The 21,361-nt window shown below is 42.9% G+C and overlaps 1 long non-coding RNA gene across 2 annotated transcripts in view; it reads right to left on the reverse strand.

The window, feature by feature from the left end:
• Nucleotides 1–21,361, reverse strand: part of LOC144770122 (uncharacterized) — a 369,248-nt gene that overhangs the window by 14,362 nt on the left and 333,525 nt on the right. Inside the window, exons 4-5 of one of the 2 annotated variants that reach the window (XR_013598804.1) lie at nt 5,678–5,704; nt 283–309 (exon numbers count right to left, since the gene is read on the reverse strand). The exons of the other annotated variant lie outside the window; for it this stretch is intronic. This is a non-coding gene — a long non-coding RNA (uncharacterized LOC144770122). The remainder of the gene's footprint in view (nt 1–282; nt 310–5,677; nt 5,705–21,361) is intronic. 2 annotated transcript variants of the gene reach the window in all.

The following is a 21,361-nucleotide window of genomic DNA, read 5'->3' on the forward strand; positions in this document are numbered from 1 at the left end:
TTTCCAGAGTCAGAGACCGGCGGAGTACATGTTTTCCACAGCTGTTCCAAGCTGAGAGCTAAGTGACAGGAGAGAGTGTTTCCTTTGAAAGTTTAAATAGAAAAACGTTAACAATTTAAAGACGAACTGACAGAGCTGTCAAAAGACTTGTAATTATCAAGAGTTACGATGTGTTAAAACCTGTGAAGAGAAAGGCAAATTAAAGACGATTAAACACGTTTAAAACTGAGTGGAATGCAACGTGCACATTGAAAGGAAAAACGATTGAGAGAGAACACTTACCTGAGATATATTCTTGTGGCATTTATTCTAAGAAGAGAAAGAAAAGAAAACAACGTTAGACACAGAAATAAATAGAATTCTAGAGAAGAAAGGACAAACGATAAGACTAAAAATAGACAATAATAACTTGAGGAAAAATCCCTTCCTATTACCTGGTAGGTCAAAGAATAAGCAGAAACATTAATAAGAATACTGGGAAAATACCTAGGAGGCTGATTATTTCCTTAATGTCTTGCAGATGTAATACCCAAAGCTTCATCTTTTAAACAGAGAAACAACATCAGGTTAAGAAGAGAGGCAAGGTGCTCAGAACTGTGGGTAGGTAGTCAAAATTAGGAAAAGTAAATAGGAAATAAGGTATTAGAGCAGAGTAGTGAAGGGAAATACATAATTGTTGTGTGCTTAGTTTCCAAGGTGTCTTCGATAGGCTGAATGAAAGCTGAAGAAGAGAAACAGACGGAAATCAGAAGGTTCTGGACCTGTCTCTTCTTGTTCTTTATTATTTTATCCATTTTCCCCCTTCCCCCTCGCTGATCAGTTAGCGCCAAGATACTATCTGGCCCTGAGTGATTGGTAGTGGGAGTTGAGAAATTAGCAGCTTCCCTGATGCGCAATCTAAAGTAGCATTTATTCTGTCATATTTAAGTGGAGACGCGGCGGCATGGTCGATGCCGATAGTCTCACGGAATGATCCATTGTTGCAGAATTTTGATGAGTTCAAGAAAGAATTTCTGAGAATCTTTGATCGAAGACGTATCTCTCAAGCAGTGGATAATGAGTTGTTAGAACTGAAGCAGGGAAATAGAGAGTTAGTGGCTTACTTAGCTCAGTTCAATAAACTTATTATGGAAACCGATTGGCCAGAAAGCAAAAGAACTGCAATATTTTATCGAGGTCTGCGTGAAGAACTGAAGGATGGTTTGGCTCAGATACCAAACCGACCCACTGAGATATCGGCTCTTATAGATTTGGTTTTAGAATTGGACTTCCGGCAAGGAGAGCGGAGAGGAGAGAGGAAGCGAGAGTTCAGAGGTACAGTTCAACGGTTTGATAGAGCCAAGACTGAAGTTTGGAAAAACGCAGACAGCCCCTCTGTAGTTGAACCGATGTAAATTGGAACTATTCGGGCCCACTTACAAAGGAAAAAAAAGAAAAAAGGCGAGTCAGTAATTTATGTATGTACTGTGGTTCAAGTGGACATTTTGTGCGGAACTGTCCGAAGAAGCCAAAAGGTCCATTTAAGCCAAAGGAAAACTCGCAGCACCACCTGTAGAAGGAGTTGTGCAGGTGGATGCGAATCAAGAATCAACTCCACAAGAACATCGGTTGGCGAACACCTTGCAGTCTTCTTCACCGCATTTAATTCTATCTATGACAATAAAATTTCGGCAAGAAACTATGAAGGGAGTAGCGGTTATGGTGGATTCAGGGGCAACAGGCAATTTTTGTGACCTGAAATTCGCGGCAAGGATTGGATTGCAAGCAATCGCCAAGGTTAAGAGTGAACCAGTGAGAGCCATAGATGGAACCAATTTATCGTCTGGGCCTATAGTAAGTCACACTGAATTGGTTGAGTTAATCCGAGAGGTTGGGCATAGAGAAGCGATACACTTTAATTTGATTGATGCTCCCCAGTTTCAACTCATTTTAGGGCTTCTATGGCTCACGGAGCATAATCCTTCAATTAATTGGAATGACAGAACAATCGAGATGAATTCAGCGTATTGTAGAGAAAATTGTTTTGGAAACCTACAAGAAACAGGTAAACAGAATCTGGCTCATGCCTTATGTTCGGCTGAAGTCTCAGTGTGTGTAATCAACACGCAATCGATACCACCAGAATACCAGGATTTCGAGGAGGTGTTCAATGAGCAGGAAGCTGAGCAATTGCCGCCTCATCGAGTCTATGACTGCAAAATAGATCTGGAATCGGGGGCGAATTTGCCATGCAGTCGTGTTTACGCTCTGACTGAACAAGAACACTATCACCTGAGAGAGTACCTTGACAAGTATTTAGCTAATGGGTTTATACGTCCTGCCCAATCCCCAGTGTATTCGCCCCTATTTTCCGTGCCCAAGAAGGAGCAGGGCGAGTTGAGGACATGCATCGACTATCGAGCCATAAACAGAATAACAAAGAAGAATAGATATCCTCTTCCCCTCATCTCTGTTCTATTGGATGAAATGGAGGGAGCACAGATATTTACGAAGTTGGATTTAAGAGGAGCCTATCACCTTATTCGAGTAAGAGAGGGTGATGAGTGGAAGACGGCCTTCAGGACTCGTTTTGGGTTGTTTGGATACCAAGTGATGCCCTACGGCCTGTGCAACGCTCCTGCAGCGTTTCAACACTTTATCAATGAGGTACTCAGTGAATTTATTGATCAGTGCGCAATCGTTTACATTGATGACATATTAATTTACTCAGTTGATACACAAGCACATGAGACACAAGTTCGAGGTGTTCTTCAGAAGCTTCGAGAGAACAGATTATTCGTAAAATTGGAGAAATGTGCCTTTAGTGTTACGAAGGTGGAATTTTTGGGCTTCGTGATTTCGCCAACAGGAATCCACATGGATAGACAGAAGATTCAGGCAGTTCTTGAATGGAAGTCACCGACTAGTGTTAAAGAGGTTCAAGCGTTCATCGGATTTGCAAATTTCTATAGAAGATTTATTGGAGAATTCTCTCGACGAATATTACCTCTGACGCGCCTATTGAAAAAAGGAGTTCGATTTGAATGGTCTGAAGAAGCAGAGCAAGCCTTCGAGGAATTGAAGTGTGAATTTACTTCCGCGCCAATCCTTCTTCATGCCGACCCAATGGAGCCCTTTTATGTGGAAACTGATGCTTCAGATTTTGCTGTTGGTGGAGTACTTTCTCAAAGGAACAAGGAAACTGGCCAATTACATCCAGTGGCCTACCGGTCTAGGAAATTGACGTCAGCTGAAATCAACTATACGATTACGGAAAAAGAGTTATTGGCGATTAAGGACGCCTTCAAGGAGTGGAGACATTACCTCATGGGAGCTCATCATGTGGTAACAATTTACACAGATCATCGCAATTTAAAGTTCCTGAAATCTGCTAGAACTCTGACGCCGCGACAACTTCGTTGGTCGCTATATTTTGCTGATTACGATTTTGTAATAATTTATCGACCGGGAACTCAAAACGGTAAGGCCGACGCCTTGTCCAGAATGGGAACAGGAGAAGAGAAGAATTCAATCAGCACTCAAGCGATCATACCAGATTCTAAAATCATCTGTGCTACTGATATTTTGGAATTCAAGGAGCAAGTAGTTCAAGCCTTAACCCCAGATGAGATGCAAGACTGGGTTCAGCAAGGTGATGGAAGAGAAATTCTTGATGATTTACCTTACCAAGAAGGTGCCTTGTATTTGCCAACAACCGCATTACAGGAGCAAGCCTTGCGGGAATGTCATGATCATCGGTTAGCTGGACACAAGGGAGAACTTAAGACGGCAGATCTAATTAAAAGAAAATATTGGTGGCCACAAATGCATAAAGATATCGAACAATATGTGAAAACCTGTGAGATATGCGCTCAGGGAAAATCAGAACGGCACGCTCCTCAGGGACTATTGCAACCTTTGCCCATCCCTCCCCATCCCTGGCACACGATCACTTTAGATTTGATAACTGATTTACCATCTTGTCATGGGATAAACACAATTCTAGTGGTTGTAGATGCATACACAAAGATGACACATTTCTTGGACTTAAAGGGAATTCCAACAGCGAAACAATTAGCAAGTCATTTTAGTACACAGATTGTGAAGTTGAATGGTATCCCAAAGGTAATAATATCAGATCGTGGAACTTAATTTGTCTCACATTTCTGGAGGGCCTTTATGAAAGGGTTAGGAGTAGAAACACGCTATTCCACCAGTTTCCATCCGGAAACAAATGGGCAGACTGAAAGGGTGAATCAAGAATTGGAACAATATCTACGATTGTTCTCCTTAAAACAGGATGGTGAATGGCCGGATTATTTATGGACAGCAGAATTTGCTCACAATAATGCTAAGAATGTGTCCACTGGTTATTCTCCATTCTATTTGAATTATGGAAGACACCCGAATTCCACAGTCCAAGATGTTGAGCTTTCCGTCCCAGCAGTAAAAGATTTGGTGTCTCATTTAAGTTCAGTACATGAATCGGCATCAAAAAACTTAGAACAGGCTAAGGAAAGGTATAAGAAATATGCTGACAAAAAGAGAAGGACACCTCCCCCTTTAGGAATAGGAGATGAAGTCTGGTTGAATACCAAAAATCTGAGATTAAAGGGAAACCGAAAGTTTCAACCACGATTCATTGGTCCGTACCCTATTGCTGAGCAGGTTAATACAGTGACTTATAAATTGACATTACCATCAAAACTCAAGATTCACCCCGTGTTTCACGTTTCCCTATTGAAGAAATCAGCTCCAAATCTGAGAAAGGAATCAGTTCCACAACCAATTCAGTTAGACACGGGGGTGGAGTTCGAGGTCAAAGAAATTTTAGATTCAATACTTGTTAGAGGGAAATTGTACTATCTTGTTGATTGGAAAGGTTACGGTCCGGAGGAGCGATCATGGGTGTTAGCTTCGGATATTCACGCTCCTAGATTGATAAAACTTTTCTATCAACGCTATCCTGCTAATCCAAGAGTGGGAGGACCATCTCTCGTGGGGGGTACTGTCAGAATCCCTAACACAGTAGATTTAAAACCTATAAATGTCTGTGACCCAAAAGACTCTTGCGGTACTAACAGATTTCAGACTGGGCACCAGTGGTCGAATTTGTGGCATTTGCGCAACTGCAAGATGGCCGCTAAGGTGCTGAGGTCAGTGGTCTAGTGTTTCTGCAGATTCCGAGTGAGCCTGATGTGACGCGCGCACACCTGAGGTATTGCGCACTTCACTGAGGCTTTTCCCTGGTGAGGAAGTGTTCTTAGTGCGTCCGTAGTTTGAAGGTTAACTATCAGAGTTAAGGCTTAATTCGGAGCAATTCCTGAGATGAGTAGAGGCTTCGATAAAAGTTTCCAGAGACCGAAGAGGAAATAAGAAGAGAAAACGAATTGCCAAGTTTACGGAGCTGCGCTCGTTTCCAGAGTCAGAGACCGGCGGAGTACATGTTTTCCACAGCTGTTCCAAGCTGAGAGCTAAGTGACAGGAGAGAGTGTTTCCTTTGAAAGTTTAAATAGAAAAACGTTAACAATTTAAAGACGAACTGACAGAGCTGTCAAAAGACTTGTAATTATCAAGAGTTACGATGTGTTAAAACCTGTGAAGAGAAAGGCAAATTAAAGACGATTAAACATGTTTAAAACTGAGTGGAATGCAACGTGCACATTGAAAGGAAAAACGATTGAGAGAGAACACTTACCTGAGATATATTCTTGTGGCATTTATTCTAAGAAGAGAAAGAAAAGAAAGCAACGTTAGACACAGAAATAAATAGAATTCTAGAGAAGAAAGTACAAACGATAAGACTAACAATAGACAAGAATAACTTGAAGAAAAATCCCTTCCTAATACCTGGTAGGTCAAAGAATAAGCAGAAACATTAATAAGAATACTGGGAAAATAACTAGGAGGCTGATTATTTCCTTAATGTCTGGCAGATGTAATACCCAAAGCTTCATCTTTTAAACAGAGAAACAACATCAGGTTAAGAAGAGAGGCAAAGTGCTCAGAACTGTGGGTAGGTAGTCAAAATTAGGAAAAGTAAATAGGAAATAAGGTATTAGAGCAGAGTAGTGAAGGGAAATACATAATTGTTGTGTGCTTAGTTTCCAAGGTGTCTTCGATAGGCTGAATGAAAGCTGAAGAAGAGAAACAGACGGAAATCAGAAGGTTCTGGACCTGTCTCTTCTTGTTCTTTATTATTTTATCCATTTTCCCCCTTCCCCCTCGCTGATCAGTTAGCGCCAAGATACTATCTGGCCCTGAGTGATTGGTAGTGAGAGTTGAGAAATTAGCAGCTTCTGTTCCCGTGCAAGAATTACCGGCAGAGCAGGAAATATTGAAGGTGAGCTCTGACAGGGTGCTGGGGGAGCGGTCAAGAGTGGGTGGTTGGGCATCTACACTTCAGGTGGCAGTGGGGGGCCTTAAATATCTGAGGGTGTTTCCATCGGAGGTGCCGAATGTCTCCTGGGAGCGGAATCTGGCTCAAGTATCGGAGCGAGTTCGGGCAGATCCCAAGACCTGGTCACTTATGCCGCTGACGATCTATGGTAGATCTGCAATTTTTAAAATGGTGGCACTCCCCCGGCTGTTATACCAACTGCAAAATCACCCATATCCAATCCCGCCCAAATTGTTCCTGTTGGTGAACTCTGTGCTTGGGCAGTTTTTGTGGGGGGTGGAGCGGTGCATGTGGCGCTACGCACATGCTTTCTCTCTACTTATTGCAGAGGGTTGGTGACCTCGGACATCCTCTCCTACTACTAGGCCTCTCACCTTCTGGTCCTGAATGAGTGGTGGTATGGCGACAGGGGGGACCCGGCATATGCCTTGGAACGCTGTATACCATTCTTTACACGGCGCCGCTATGGAGCTCACTGCCATCGGCCACACAGGTAGTGTTTCGAATTTGGAGACATGCTCTGCGCCGTATGGGGTGGTGGAATACCCTGACTGGGGAAACCCCCTTGTGGAACAATGGGCGATTGCCCAGCCTTGTGACATTACAGGGCTTTCGGGGATGGAACAACATTGGCATTTTGACCCTAGGGGATGTACTGAGGGGTACGACACTTAAGTCCTTTCAGAACCTATGTAAGGAATTTGGCATGCCTCGCTCCCAGTTCTTTATATACCTCCAATACTGTCATGCACTGTCCCCCAACCTGTAGGGTTTGGAGTCCCTCCCTGAGTTTAGCCCACTAGAAGCGAAAGTGTTTATGGGGGACTTGGAGACGAAGAAGATATCCCGCATTTATCAGTCACTAGTCACGCACTGCTCCCCCACGCTGCGGAACCTCCAGGAGACATGGGAGGAGGATGTCGGCGAACGGGAGGAGAAAGATTGGAGGGTGGCTCAGGCCGCCCCCAGGGGTGCGGCCATAGCAATGCACCTCCGTCTCATCCAATTTATATACTTACACAGAGTTTATTTCACCAGGGTTTGGCCTTGGCGGGCGGGACTGATTGCCTCACCGGAATGCCTCCACTGTGGCAAGGAGGAAGGGACGTTCTTGCATACAGTCTGGTGTTGTGGATCCCTGGATCGGTTTTGGAGGGGGGGTCTTGGCATGTTTATCCGAAGTATTGGGGTCGGAGCTCCCACGTACGCCACAGTTTGCCTTGTTGCATGTAATGGATGTGGTCGGTGGCAATGTGTACAAAAGGCACCTGATGCAACTTGGCCTCACGTTGGCCAAGAGAGACATTGCAACAGTGTGAAAAGATCCACGGGCCCCGACGGTGGCCGTATGGAAAAAAGCGTTAGACTTTTATATGGGGTTGGAGCAGCCGATCTTTGTAGCCAAGGGGTGCCCGCGAAAACATTATAAAATTTGGAAATGCTTGGCAGATTATAGGGGCCTGTGGCTTGAGCCCCCGTGGTGCTGGAAGATCTTCCAGGGGATTGATGAATGGGTTGCGTGGCACTGGGGTGGGAGGTGTGGGGGGCCTGGGAGGCGGGTGTGCATATACAGTAAAAAACATTCTGTGCACTTTACGTTGTGTGGGGGTAGAACTTGGTGGACCTTGTGCGACTTTGGGGGGAGGGAGTCAGGGAGGGGAGGAGTTGAGGGGGCTGGGGCTGTTGGGAGGGGGGAGCGGTAGATTCTTAAGTATTGCTCTCTTATATATTTGCTTGTACTTGCTCACAAAGAAAAGTCGATTGCCTTCCAGCTGATGTAATGTTTTAAAACTGCAGACGTCTCTGGTGTGCAGAGCCCTGCAACATATGTGCAGTCTGACAATAAAGTCTGTTTTTAAAAAAATATATATTTGCACATGATGTGAGGATTCCAGCTGGACAACAGACCAGACACCTAACAAAAGTTACTGTTTGCTTGAACCATGTTCTGATCTGGATGGAGTAGAGGCTTCTCTGTCTGAACTGAGCCAAAGAAGAGATCCAAGTAATGCAAATAACTGAGTGTTAGTTACTCTTTACCTTTTGACTGGCAACCAGGCATTTGAATCCCTCGACAAAATGCTCCCAGAGTAAGTAATCTAGGGATACTTTTTCACTCTGATCTCTCATTCGTTCCTCAGATCTATACAATAATTGTTGCTATCAACTTTCAAATCCCCCTATACTGAAAAACACTGACATTACTCTAAAATAACCACACATTTCAGTTGACAAAGCTCTAGCCATTGAACATATGGACCACCGTAACATCATCTACACGTCTACAAAAAAAACTCATCACCTGCCTACAAAGACTTCAGAATCAGTTCTATGAATCAGAACGTGTAATAGCATCAAACCTACCTTGAAACCTCTGGCTTCTAGTTGATGCCAAGATTAAACTCAGGGTATTTCACACTGTCCAGAAAGAATACTAGGGCAGAGGCTAGTATACCTGAAGAACTTAGCACTGATCACTCAGGAGTCAGCTACCTCCATTCAGCCTCCTTCCAGGGGATTAAACATGCAAGCAGATCCATTTTATGGACTGATAATGTGAAATACCCCCACCCACAAGAGGATATCTGAACCCAATAACAAATGGTTTAGGAAGCTTATGAAAACTGAACTACTTAAAGTTGTTAGGAATGGGATTCCTGGTTGGCTAAGGTATGCACTCAGGCCAGGCAGGAACCACCACTCTAGTCAGGGTACGCTAGATACTCACATAAAAGATAACCTGCGCTCACCCTCCGGTAGCTACACACAGAGCAGTCAGGCTTACCTAAAGAGGGAATATGTAAAGTATGTGGGCAACACACACACACACAGTAACACAATGAATACACCACAAAAAGACTCCACACAGGTTTAGAAAAATAGGAAATATATATATGAGTAAAACAAGAACAAAACGACAAAATCCAAAGAATAGAAGTTGAGTTATTGAATTTTTATAGGAATAGATGCAGTAAAGTGCTTAGAAGCAAGTAGCGCTAAAAAGGTTACTTTAGGTTGTGCAGGGACCGGGGCAAAGTCAGAGTCTGGGTCGTCCTCATGGAAGCGCAGGCCAGCTACAGGACCCACGCAGGCCCCAGCAAACAAAGTACCTTTCCTGGTCGCAAGCAATGAAATGTGTCGATGTCGAGTCCTGCAACCACAGGATACATCGATCTTCTCCATGCAGTGAAGGCTATATATCAGTTCTGAAGCCAGGTGCTGGAGTCGAGAGGTGTTCATCGATGTGCCATATTCTACCATGCAGTAGAGGGGATGCATCAATCTCAGCAAGCTGCCGAGGCAGTGTTACAATGTACAGTGCATCTATCTCTGGAAGCAAAGGGGATGTTCTGAGGCGATGCACCGATTTTACTCCCGCAACCAGGTTGAGGAGCCGGTTCTGCTACACGCAGACAGGAGATGCATCTACATCTGTGTTGCAAGTATCTGGGCCATTTTCTGTGAGCAAGGCATAGGAGCAGGGATAGAGACTTTGATATCCCTGAGTTTCAAGCAACAAGAGGCAAGCCAACAGGCCCTTGGAGATCACTTGGAGTGAAGGCAGAGTCCAGCTCTCCTTCAGCAGAGTCAGGGAGCACCTTGGCAACAAGCAGAAAAGCAGTCCTGTTGAGTCCTTTAGGTAGCACAGTATTCCTTGTCATCAGAATGCAGATAAATTAGAAGAGTGCTCAGAATGCAGATGAGCCTCATTTTCCTGTGTTTGTGGCTGTCTAGAGGGAATGCACAAAGTGTAGCTGTCACCCAACTCAGACGTATATTGGAGACAGGCTGCCAAGCAGACAGCACAGAGAAATATCTACTTTCTAAAAGTAGCATTTCTAAAACAGTAATGCTAACTCCAACCTAACCAGTAAAGAGGATTTGTCATTATCATTCCAAACATATGAAACATGAATTAGCTACTATTATCTGATCAGGAGTTACAGATTAAAAGTGTATTAAGGCACTCCCAATGCTAACCTATGAGAGTAGAAGGCCTCACAGAAGAGAAAAACGACCAGGACATGCAAAACATATCAGTACATGCTCCATCTTTCCTTTACACAGCACCCTGCCATTAGGGCAACCAAGGGTCTACTTTAGAGGTGACACATGTCATAAAGGGGAGATTCAAGCTTGGCAAGTAGATTTAAATGCCAAGTCAACGTGGCAGTAAACTGCACACCCGGGCCCTGCAGTGGCATGGTTGAGACAAATTTGAAAGACTACTTTCAAATTTGAAAGTGGGTGGCACAATCGGTGCTACAGGCCCACTCGTAGTATTTGAAGTACAGGGCCTAGGTTTATGGTATACCACTTTACAAAGGATTTACAAGTAAATCAAATATAACAGGTGTAAACCAATTGTACCATGTTTAGAGGGGAGAGCACATGCATTCTAGAACTGGTCAGCAGTGGAAAAGTGCCCTGAATCCTAAGGCCAACAGTGGCACGCCATACAACATAGGGAGTTCTTTCAGGCAAGAAACCACCTTCAGTTAGTCTTGGAATCTACGAATCTCTCTGGTCTTTGGAATGCGCAACTCGGCCACTCCAACTTCAAAAAACTAGTCTGGAAAAACATAAAATTAATCTCCTTATTGGAGGACAAGGTGAGCTTCTCGAAAAGATCTCATGCCTGGATGACTCTCAACTCCTACAAATCACTCATCCCACAACCATATTTCAATCAGGGCTATCCCAGAGCCATACAAATGAACTTTCTAAGGTACAGACTGGGAATTCGTCCATGCACCCAGCATCTTCCACCATGGATGAGGACAAAAGGTCAAAATACTTGCAGGCTGTGTAACATCAACAATGGCGACATTCTTCACTTAATCTGCCTATGCGAAAAACTGCACCAAGCACGGCAACAGTTCCTTAAAGAAACCCTTAAACAGAAAGGCATCCGCACCAGAAGGCAAACAGTGCTGGACTGCCTAAATCCAACAAATATCCAACTAAACTGCAGATTGGTAAAATTCCTGACGGTGGCTTAACCCCTTCCATGCTCATGACGAGCTCAGCTCGTCATGGCATATACCTCTCAGATGCTCATGATGAGCTGAGCTCGTCATGACCACACCCGTTTTCGTTGCTGTCCAGCAGAGCAGGGGAAACTCTCAAGCAGCGATGTGGTTAACAAAAAATGACAAAAAATAGCGAAAAATTGTTCTACAAAGCCCGCCGCCACAAGCCGACCAGCAGACAGGTAAAAGGACTTAGCGGAACCTTATCAAGGACGCCTACCAGCAGCAGAGGGACAAACCTTGCTAAAAGGAGAGTCCTTTTGAAAGATGCGACAAATGGGCGAGCAGGGCTGGAGTAAGGAAAAACTGAGAGATGCACATTATCGCATCCAGTGTTTCAATGACTTTCTCTAATTAGCACAACTGAACTATGATTTTAAACTGGAATGAACTTTCTCTCTTTGGCTTTTTTATCGGTTTTAAACACAGATGTTTTATGAATTTTGTAATGGTATTATTACAACAGTTTTAATTAACTATGTAAAAATAAAATAAACCTAAACTTAAACTTAAAGCCAACAATATGAAGGTCAGAAAAATAGGAGGAGGAAGACAAAATGTTTGGGGTTACCCTTTAGAGAGGGCAATTTTCCAACAGATGTGCTTTCAATTAAAAAGTATGGGGTCATGACTGAAGAACATTGGACTCATCAGTTCAGACTCATCTCTTTCCCTTGTCTATAGTACTTTCAGAACTAACTTTCTTTGCTCTTATACAACCCTATGGCCAGGGCCAATGGAATTATGCAGAAAGGGGTGGCCTATTTGTGCAGCAAGGTTGACTAAATTATGGTTCAGGAAAAGAAAACTAATGAGGCATAATGAAGCACATTTTGTGATGGTGGTGTTTCACTATTTAGTCATGCCTGCAGATTGTAATACTATCTGGGCAGAGATTTCCCCACAGTTACCAATTTAGCCACCAAATACACCAATAAACAACAGAAAGATGTCCAGTCAGCCTTTGCAAAGGCCTTCCTTCTTTTTTTTTCCAAAGGCCTTCCAATGCATGAGAATGTGTCACCACATTTTTAGTAACTTTTGAACCAAATAAACTAGAAACAATTTTTTGTTAGAACCTGCAGATTATGCAGCAGACAGCAGATTAAGAATCAAATACAGCACATCCATACAAAATTATGGAGAAAACGCTGCGGCTGCAAAATTGCAGCTGCCCTGCAAATGGCTGCATAAGCACATACAGAACTCCAAAAACAAATAAATGTATGGGGGGAATGGAAAAAAAAGAAAAAAGACTTACATTTAACGGCCGGCCGCCACCTCTCCCTCTTCTCCATTCTTGTTATCTTCCTTCTTCCTGCAGGCCCGGGTGGCAGCAAGAAGCACCTGGGTACACAAGCTCCCCTGAGCCAATCACAATGCTGCAATGCAGGGTTGTGATTTGTCTGAGCGCAGTCAATTGGTGCTCAGAAAGGGACAGGGAACCTGTGCATAATCCTCACCAGGCTGTGTAATGCAGCCTTGTGGGGAACATGCAAAGTGCGCATGAACTGTTTGGCCAGCCCAATAGGCCTAGCCAAACAGTTCATGCACACTTAGGGAGTGCAAAGCTACTCTGGCCAGCCACTGGCTGCAATAGGAACAATAAAAATAAAATAATGATACGTTATTATCATTTTATTTTTCCTTTTGAGCAGTGGGGCGACGCTCCTCTGCCTTAGCAGAGAAGCTGCTACTGGTTGCTCATACCATGAAGAGAAATCACAGGACAGGTAATTTTGAAATGTTATGCCAGCGGAGAGACAACACTTTCTTTCCATTACAGATAGTTCTATACTTGATCCAATTTAAGTCTGCTAAATTCTAAACTGTAATTGATCCTATGTGACTGGAATTACTCTGAATCTTCAACAACTATACTGAAGTGCTTGTCCTCCACAAACGGTCAAGAGATTACCAACCAAAACGCGGTAGCTGCAAACGAAGCTGCATAGCCAGGTTATTATGTCCAGTATGGGCAGAATATATTAGGTCATTACGTGTATGACCCATTCATATTCTGGTACTATTTTAAATTCACAAACTTTACTGATGATTAGACCCTCTCATCCCCTGATTATTTGTGCAACAGGATGTTATTGGCTTCAGCATTAAGCCTTCGTTCATCTCACTGCTGTTTCCCAGGCTGTATCACACAAGATGTAAATCATTTTGTGAAACAGCTAAATAAAGGTTTGTCATGCCTCTGTTATAACAGCTCCTAAGGGACTTTCCAGCCACATGATGTAAAATAAATGCCAACATATAATGCAAATATTTCATCAACCACATTCGACTTGGAAATTAGCCACAGACATTTAACATTGCATTTAGTTGAAGTAAGTTGCCACAAAATAAAGGGGGGGGGCAAGGGAAGGTAAGGCCTACCTGACTGTCAGGTAAAAAGGCATTCTTGTGGAAGTGTAGCAATGTAAAATATACTTAGGTTGACACATGGTTAATTGTTTCTTTATATATAGGCTTGGGTAACAGATTGATTTGAGAGGAGTGAAGTTGCTTCTTGGTGAATACTCAGGTGTCCCAGCACACCAATATGCCAAGAACACTCAAATACATGAAAATGACTTCATTCATTAACATCTATGTTCTGAAAAAGTGCCTATTTAATCTTGGCAATTACACCTCGAACAAGTGTCTGAGGCTAAACCTCCACGTCACTAAAACACTTAAAAAAATAACCAGCCACATTTATCTGAACTGATGAGTTCATACCAACTCTTTAAATGGGGATAAATCTCTGGGCATTTGGATAGATTCTTGGCTCACCAGGTACTAATCCTGCAACCTCAAGAGCAATTCTTCACCTAAATCATAATTGAAATAATCTTTATTCAGAATAAATCCATACAGTGGCGTAGCTAGACACTTGGCGGTCCCTGTGTTTGCAGTTGGTCGGCAAATGTATGTAAGGGGGGAGTTGCTGGCAATTCCTGCATTTGCCGCCCGGTGGCAAAAGCTTGTAAGAGCTCATAAAACTATGTCACTGAATCCACAAAAGATGCACATATGTAAAATATCTTGCCAATTAGGTACATAGAATCAGTATAGTATTAAAGATCTTATAAAACAGAAGAATGACAATTCTGAAGCTGTTGTAGTAGCATTAATGGTTAGTAGAGGTTTATACATTAGACATCAATTTAATAATATCTGTTTAATACCCCGTACAGATTTACAAAGTAAGCATTTAGTCCAATTCATCATTTTCTAAATGGGCATACTTTTACCTTTGCTTTATTGTAAGAGATATAAAAAGTAGAAACCGTAAAACATGATTCAAATGTATTAAGATTACATAAATAATTAAAATCATCCTTAAAGAAAAACAATTGTTGTTCAATAGTGGTTTTAAATGGTGATTCCTTAAGTCTTGATAACATTTACAGAACAATAGAAAGTGCTCAGTTGACTGGGCGGTAGTACCCTTACAAGGGCATTTAGGTAAATTCGTCTACGACGTGCCAATTCTTCACTCCTTGAAAAAATTTAAACATTTTCATTCACGTAATGATTTTGATATGTGTGCGAGGTAAAGTGTGGCATAGTGCGGTTGCCTGGTAGGTTGTTGGAAGTTAAGGAGGTAGTTGAGTTAGGCATGTCCGGCATAATAGAGGGATTTGTATGCTTGGGTGAGCAGTTTGAATTGGTAGCGCTTTTGAAATGGTAACCAGTGTAGCTCTCTGAGGTGGGATAAGATGAGTGCGCTGGGGGGTGTTGAGGATGAGTCTGGTTGTGGTGTTCTATGTGATTTGGAGTCTTTGTATGAGGTAAAGGCATTAAAGCATGCATAATCAAGCATAGTGTAAAATAGAACTTTTGTAAATGCATTCCCATGTGAAAAATTTAACTTTTGTTCCATTAATCTTCTTGGCACTAAGAAATTACATTTGATTCTGGAGAAGACCCTTTCCCTGCACCTACACTTATTTGGGAATTGCTCTCTTTCCATCAACACACTAGAGAGAGGTTTATTTCTGTCTTTGGCATGCATTACAGGACATTTCTGACTAGGAATGTTGACCACCATACAGAAAGCTCAGTGTGAGTACTGGCTTTGAAATAACTTTGTGGATTTCAAAAAAAGGATTTGCACTTGTTAAAAAAATTATGCATAAAAGGCAATTGTTACTCCTCTCAGTTCTTTAGATAGGGAGTCTTACATCACAGGTATAATATCGGGAGTACTTTTACATCATATGTTATTACATTACATCAGGAGGGCATTTACTTTGCATGAAAGTTTGTAAATATCACTCGTGCTAACAAGCACCTGAGAACTAGGTACTGGTACTAGTAAATAAATCTGTGTATGTTTATTGGGATATGGACCCAACAAGTTTTGGCTCGGCCACACAAGCCTTGGTCATGAATGGGACACATTTTAAATTTTGTGAATATAAACAAAGTGCGTTCATGGAAATCGAGAACATACTAAGTAGTAGTCTCTCTTCATATTTACAGCAGCTTCTAATTTCATCGTGAATTGTACACTATTTTGGAGACATTATTTATCTATATATATATTCACTGAAAAAACCATAGGTTATAGACCATATATAGTTAGGAATTAGCATTTAAAAAACCTTATTTTACTCACACAAAACCATTGAAATTCCATATATAGTTAGTTGCACTAACTATATATTGCGCACCCGCAATCCACTGCTGATCATGTCACATATTACATCATTCATGACATGGTCAGTGACATCACTGATGACATCACTGATGACATCTCAAATGACATCACTGATGACATCACTGATGACAACATCCAGTGACTGTATGTTTCTGTAAAGTTAAAATATGTCTTACATATTGAAGAATGAGTGGATGTATAAGTGTCTGGATGAAGGATTTAGTAGGTGCGTGACTGACTGTATGAGTGAGTGATTAAATGTGTCTCACTGAATGCATGGGTTAGTGACTAAACTGTCTTAATTTGTGCATCATTATGTCTGTTGTTCTGTAAACTGCTGCATGTGTTGATCATTAGCTATACGAGAGGCTATATGTGTTATTAATTGGTTGCCCAAGTATTTCTATGGGAGATTGAGTTTGTGTGGGGGTGGCTGGAAGGTGTGTGACTCTATGCATAGATGTGTGAGCAGTTTATTCACTAGGTGTATGAGTTCAAGAGTGCATGTGGAAACAGCTACATGGGCAGTTGACTGTGTGCATGAGTGTATTGATGAGTGAATGGATATCTCAATGCTACATGTCATAGTAAGTACATATGTAAAACACAGTACATGTGAGAGTTGGCATATATAAATAACTGTGCATGAGAGCCACTGAATGAGTGAGTGGTTGTATCGATCATTGTGAACTTGTATCAGGGATTGTATAAGAGAGTAAATATGTGTTAGTATATGTTTCAATAAGTAAGGTGTGTTTAACTGTATAGTTGAAGAAATGGAGGTGAGATTGTTTCTTTGCATGACTGACTGGGTGTGTGAGTAACTCCATGGATGAGTGGCAGTGTGTGAGTGTCTGTATACACTGAGTGTATCTAAGGTTATATTAGAGTCTGAAGAGGTTTATCGTATTAGCACAAGAATGATGTCAAATGAGATGTCATCAGTGATGTCATCAGTGATGTCATTTGAGATGTCATCAGTGATGTCATCAGTGATGTCACTGACCATGTCATGAATGATGTAATATGTGACATGATCAGCAGTGGATTGCGGGTGCGCAATATATAGTTAGTGCAACTAACTATATATGGAATTTCAATGGTTTTGTGTGAGTAAAATAAGGTTTTTTAAATGCTAATTCCTAACTATATATGGTCTATAACCTATGGTTTTTTCAGTGAATTTTCAAGGTTTTGTAAATGCTAATTCCTAACTATATATGGTCTATAACCTATGGTTTTTTCAGTGAATTTCAATGGTTTTTTAATAGCAAATATCATAAGCTGTCGAATGTCAAGTACGTGGTAAGTGAAAACATTTTCGTGTTTATGCACACTGATCTGCTTTGAATGGTGCCCCCCCCCCTCATTTCTATTAGGAGTACTCTCTCTTTGCAGATAGTGAAAGGTAGTTAACGCAGGCCTTTGCCCCCGTTGTAATCCGTCGTGCCTGCTTCTCTCTCCATTTGATTGATTGTTATCCAAGTATTTACTGTTTTAGAATTAGTTCTCTTTGGTTCATTCTCTATTTACAAACAAACACAGAGTCGCAATACTCTGTTTAGTCTTTGCAGATAACGAAAAATCGTGTAAAAAAAAAGAAAAGGAATCGAGCAAAATCAGTAGGCCACTAATGGGATCTCTTTTTGACCTCGCTAAAATAGAAACATTAGGAACAACCCCTCATGACAAATACAAAACTAGTGAGATGAACTGAACTCCACACAATGATGGCTGCAAAACAGCTCGGCTCCGCCACCCACCCCGCCCAAAATAACGATAAAGAACGGCTGCCATGATTGGTTGCGGAATGACCACGACGGAGCTACGAAATGGTGCTGCTCTCATGCTAACCCCAGCTTCAGTCTGAAACATCCAGAAACACTGTAGACTACCAATTCGATCAGTTCCGGTAGCGCCCCAATGTAACCCGGTAGAGAAGAACTAGCCCTCCCCTCTTTGACTGATGGTTCTTGTTGCCTGTCCCTTCTGTTGTCATTTAACAGAACTATTTAGCCTGCTGAAAGGGGTTGTGTTCCGACCGCTGGTTGGTGGAGACATTTTGACTATATTCTGGACCTGCGTTGTCGCGTAATGCGTCATATGACGCGCCGCGTTAGCGCATCCGGAAGTCATCCGGGGCGCGCAGCGCGTAACGTAAGCATAACAAGTCATGTGACTTGTTAATAAAACTTTTCATTGGTTCATTTTACTTTTCTTATTGTAATGATGAAAGGCTTGGTCATATGACCTAAAAATTACGCTTTTCATTACTTCCGAACATTATTTTTTCTTAAATATATGTTATAATGTTCCAGGCTAATGTACTTTCCCGGAAATTTTACAACTGTCCTGCAAGTAAAATATATTCTTTTTTCGAGAAAAAGAGCGTTTCTTCGTCCCATGACGGAGCCGTTGAGCAAAAGAGGGTCGACCTGCTGTCTTAGTCGCCGATACGCCTGAATATGAGATTCTTATCGATCACTTTATGTTGCAGGAATAGAAAACACAACAGCCCTTGACCATTTATCTTTACTGCGTTCCTTCGTATTATACCTTTTACCCTTCATGTAATTGGTCTGCTTTATTTCACTTGCCTTTTAATGATTCTAAAACAGTCACTATTATTAAAAACTTTACCAATGTATATACTACTACCATGTTTTCTTTTAAAAACCTTTATTGTGAAAATTTCATTATACAAATACGAGCCTATAACCACGTGGGCCTGCCACAGAGCAAACTGTAATCGTATATGATGAATAGACATTTACACTGTAGAGGAACGTAACGGGCGGGCCATTAGGTTGCAAGAACTAAGGTGTCTAACAGTTACGGAATCGGTGGACGTACATTTTATAATTAAAATACGACAGGGCCAGTTACAATAAAATTATCTAGATATACATTTGCGGGCAAGTACCATGGGTGACGTTAATTCGAACTTTCAACAGTACAGTAATCAATAACACATCAGAACTTAATATCAATAGGGATGTCGAAATAGTCAATCAATTCTCGTCCCCGCCCGCCATGTGCTTCAAAACTGCATACGTATCTCGTGATTTCAAGGTTCTGCAACCAGTACACAACAAGGAGTTACGAGTCCCATTTATTCCAGCGCCATTTTGGGCGAGGACGGGCAGGTCCAGGATATAGTCAAAATGTCTCTACCAACCATCGACTATGATGATGTTTATATGCTGTATTTATTAGAGTAACACTCATCTGTCCACATGAAATTAATTTGCCACAATCTAAACATGTCATTTTAATCTTTCCAAAGTTCTTCTAAATATTTGGGACCGTTTCCCTTGCCTCTGAAGCTCTCAGTGCCACTTCTTTGATGAATGTACTAGCAGGTCAGGGGTTCTCCTCCAAATCTCTCTTTTATGCAGCACTATAATTAATTGGTGCCACCTCTCCATATGACGATGCATGGTATAGTTACCACAACTATATTTTTTTTCGGTTCCTCTGGAGAGTTCATCGTGGCAGATGAAGCGTGTAACGTACCGGGCATTTACCTTTTTTTGCATGTACAGGAAAGGAAAAAAAAATCGAGCGTCCGAGTTCTAAGGTGTCCCAGGGCCATTTTAGTGGACCAGGCCCAAATCCAAAGAACAGGCCGCCATTTTGAGAGTCCTCTTGCAGCCGCCTGTCGCTGTAGCATCAAGAGCAGCCGAAACTCAGCTGAATGGCAACTGAAACGGTAAAGGGGCCCCCTACTACAGCAGACGAGCCTCCACCTAGGAAGGCCCATTCACGCCGGCTCCCCCCCCCTTCGGGCACCCCACGCCGTTATTCGGAGCAGTATTGTAGGATGGCCACACCAGTGCGGCAACTTGCTAGACATCACCTCGGTGGTAACCGAATCTCAACGCCTTGTGGTGTCTTCTATTCAAAAAACATTGTTATGCTGCCTTCGACCTATTCGCCGCAAGTGCGCACACAACTCAACTGCATAGCTTGCTAGACACCACCTCGGTGCCATCCGGATCTTGGAATCTCAGCACCTTTTGGTGTCTTCTCTTCAGAAAATATTGTTGCGCTGCCTTTGGCCCCATTCGCACATCAGTCCGCTACTGACGCCATCTCACAGGCTAATGGGGCGCCCCACGCCGACTTTCAGCATTGTAGAATGACCACACCAGTACAGCAACTTGCTAGATATCACCTCGGTGCCATCCGGATCTCGGCGCCCCACTGCAGATGAAGTGCCTCTCAACTATGAAACCACCACGGTGACATCCGGATCTTGGCGCGTTGTGCTGCCTTCGGCCTATTCGCACATCGGTCCGCTACTGACGCCATCTCACAGGCTAATGGGGCGACCCACGCCGAGTTTCAGCATTGTAGGATGACCACACCAGTACAGCAACTTGCTAGACATCACCTCGGTGCCATCCGAATCTTGGCATCTCAACGCCTAGTGGTATCTTCCATACAAAAAATATTGTTACGCTGCCTTTGGCCCCATTCGCACATCAGTCCGCAACTTAGACATCACCTCGGTGCCATCCGGATCTTGGCATCTCAGCGCCTTGTGGTGTCAGTCAGAAAATATTGTTGCGCTGCCTTTGGCCCCATTCGCACATCGGTCCGCTACTGACGCCATCTCACAGGCCAACGGGGCGCCCCACGCCGACTTTCAACATTGTAGGATGGCCACAGAAGTGCGACAACTTACTAGACACCACCTCGGTGCCATCCGGATCTTGGCGCGTTGTGCTGCCTTCGGCCTATTCGCACATCGGTCCGCTACTGACGCCATCTCACAGGCCAACGGGGCGCCCCACGCCGACTTTCAGCATTGTTGGATGGCCACACCAGTGCGGCAACTTACTAGACACCACCTCGGTGCCATCCGGATCTTGGCGCGTTGTGCTGCCTTCGGCCTATTCGCACATCGGTCCGCTACTGACGCAAACTCACAGGCCAACGGGGCGCCCCACGCCGACTTTCAGCATTGTAGGATGGCCACACCAGTGCTGCAACTTGCTGGACACCACCTCGGTGCCATCCGGATCTTGGCGCGTTGTATTGCCTTCGGCCTATTCGCACATCGGTCCGCTACTGACGCCGCCTCACGTGCCAACGTATTTTCTCCGCATTTTATACCCTATGCCGCATAACAGGTCATGTGACTTGTTTATAAAACTTTTCATTGGTTCATTTTACTTTTGGTTTCCTAATGATGGAAGGCTTGATCATATGACCTAAAAACAACACTTTTCATTGGATGAAAACTTTTTTTTTTTCCCAAACGATGAAAGCCCCACCTTGTTT

The sequence above is a fragment of the Lissotriton helveticus genome, chromosome 7, assembly GCF_964261635.1.
Source record: "Lissotriton helveticus chromosome 7, aLisHel1.1, whole genome shotgun sequence".
Taxonomy (NCBI): Eukaryota; Metazoa; Chordata; class Amphibia; order Caudata; family Salamandridae; genus Lissotriton; species Lissotriton helveticus.